This window comes from Phalaenopsis equestris, unplaced genomic scaffold (assembly GCF_001263595.1).
Source record: "Phalaenopsis equestris unplaced genomic scaffold, ASM126359v1 Scaffold001132, whole genome shotgun sequence".
Taxonomy (NCBI): Eukaryota; Viridiplantae; Streptophyta; class Magnoliopsida; order Asparagales; family Orchidaceae; genus Phalaenopsis; species Phalaenopsis equestris.
Window position 1 is genome coordinate 54074 of NW_018165571.1, and position 2765 is coordinate 56838.

Sequence of the window (2765 nt, forward strand, 5' to 3'; positions counted from 1 at the left end):
GTAAAAATTTTGACTTCATATGCAACTTGTTTATTCATTCATGTGCTAAATTTTGAAAAAAATTACATGTATTGCTATATTTTATTCTAGGCATTGTAGTCCCCATGATTTGGGTGCTTGTTTATTTTTTTTCTATCTTCTGCCATTGATATTCATTCCTATCAGTGAGACAAAGATTCTTTTAGCTACATGTTTTTTTTCCCCACAGTAATTTCAATGTCAATTTATCATAATGAGATTTACATAATCACAATTTCTCTTCTCTATGCTATTCTGCTGACGTGGGCATCTCCTGCTACAGGAGCCGAATGACGCGTGTCTCTTCATGAGAATGGCATAGAGCTGAACTGAACGGCCCGTTTTTTATTCCATTTCAATTTTTAGTGAGTTTCTTCTTTTTCTTTCGTTCCTTGTCAATGTCAATTTATCATAATGAGATTTACATAATCTCAATTTCTCTTCTCTATGCTAATCTGCTGACGTGGGCCTCTCCTGCTACAGGAGTCGAATGACGTGTGTCTCTTCATGAGAATGGCATACAGCTGAACTGAACAGCCCATTTTTTATTCCATTTCAATTTTTAGTGAGTGTCTTCTTTTTCTTTCGTTCCTTATTAGTCTTTCCTATGTATGTGTTGAATTAGGGTTTAGATGAGAGTTATTTGCTTGTGTTTTCTATCCGGACGGCCGTCGGCTTTCAGGTTTTCTCTTTTTAGGGTTTTATTCAAAGTAGTGTTCTGGTGGTATCTCATTCTGATGTGGCGATTATCCTCTACTTTCCCCGCCACCACCTTCGTTCCTCTGTTTCCACCTTCATCGTACCTGTTGTCTTCGTATGGAGACAACCCTCCTTGGTTGTTTTTCCTGCAGTACCCGCCTTCTAATCCTTTCGCCCTCTTCCCACACTGCTCCCCATCACTCTAGATTAGGGATGTAAAACTAGTTTAGGCGAGCTCGTGCCACCCTTGGCTTAAGCTTGAGCTTGAATAATTAATTGAGTTTGAGCTCGAGCACAAACTAAACCTTGAACTTAATAAACAAGTTTGAGCTGGTTCACAAGTCAACTTGCTTGTTATAAAAGATAAAAAATAATTTTAATTAAAGATAAATTTATAATTAAATGACAAATTTATAATAGAGATGAAGTGTCTATTGGAAGATACAGAGATTATGTGTCTATTGGAGGATATAAAGATTTGGGAATGAAGGTGGATTTATCAAACTTCGAGGGGAGTATTGATCAAGATATTTTCATGAGTGGATGCAAACAGTTGAGCAGATCTTTGAATACATGGAGGTTCCCGATGATAGAAGAGTGAAGCTCGCCACCATCAAATCAAAGAAGAAAATTTTCTTATGATGGAAAATCTAAAGAGGGAGATAGAGAGAAGGACGAGACAAAGTCACTTTTAGGGAGAAAATGAAGAAGGGATGCATCAAAAATACCTACCCCGCACAATTGTCAAAATATTTTCTTGAAGCTCTACTACATATAGTAGAAGTAGTTATTAGTGAAGTGCACGATAAAATTTATGTAACTTAAGTTGAAGTGTGAGCCGAAGGAGATCGAAGAATACACCACAACTAGGTATTTGAGAGGTCTGAAACCTGCCATCAGTAATGTGGCCCAATTGCAACCTTATTGGACACTAAGTGATGTGTAGACTTTAGCACTAAAAGTAGAGAGATATCATAAGCAGAGCATGCAAGCACCGCCAGTCAGACAACCACCTACAGTTGGGGACCTCAAAAGAAGCACACCTTAGAGAGTGGAGCGGACTGTCCAAGAATAGGATAGATATACTCTTAGTGAGAAGAAGCCTGAGAAGAGTAGCATGACGACTATAATCCCTGACAATAAATGTTTTAGATGCCTAGTTTTGGATACATTACTTCTTGTTGCTCCATGAGCCGAGTTGTGTTTTTAAATGAGCAGGATGCATGAAGGAAGTGATGAAGAGGCGGCTGAAGAATATGGTAAGGAGTACCAGCTTCCACCAGATAAGGGCGATGTTGGTGGTTCGACGGGTCCATCATATTGAGGCTATGAGGGAGTAGCAGTGGTTTTGTTATAACATATTCTAACCTCGTTGCACTATGAAAGAGAAGGTATGCAATTTCATCATCGATTGAGGGAACAACAACGTATCATCTACACATATGGTGGACAAGTTGAGCCTCACACTCAAAGGTATGCCCAACCCTATTCCTTGAGCAGTGTTGCAGGATGGCTAGACAATAATAAAACAACAGGGCGAAGGAGTTGGGGAGGCTGTGGTAGCGATGCAGAACGACTTGGGGGGCTGGAATTGATGTGGGAGAGCTGTCCTGAGCGGTATCCACCAAGGTATGGCTGGTCAGAGCAATAACAACAAGGTGGTTTATGGGTGCTGGCAGCAAGGCGAAGTGGGAAGTGGGGTTTCTGAAAGGGGACCGTGAGTTGGAAGGGAGGAGTGTGGTGTTTGGAAGGTGCTGGCAAGGTCAATTGCATAAAAGCAACCAAGGAGGGCTATTTTTGGGCAGCTGCAGCAGGAGCGACAATGAAGGCAGTGGTGGGAATGATGCGAAGAGAAAGTTGAGGATAGTCACCACCCCAAAGATACAGTCAGAGGACCACTCGCCCTTAGATACAGCCCTAAAAGTGGAACCGGAGATGTTGTCAGCAGTTCCGACACAAAACACACCAAAAACTAACCCTAAAACATCATAAAAATAAATATATAATAAATGGATAACTAGGAATGCCTCAAGAGGAACAATCAATTC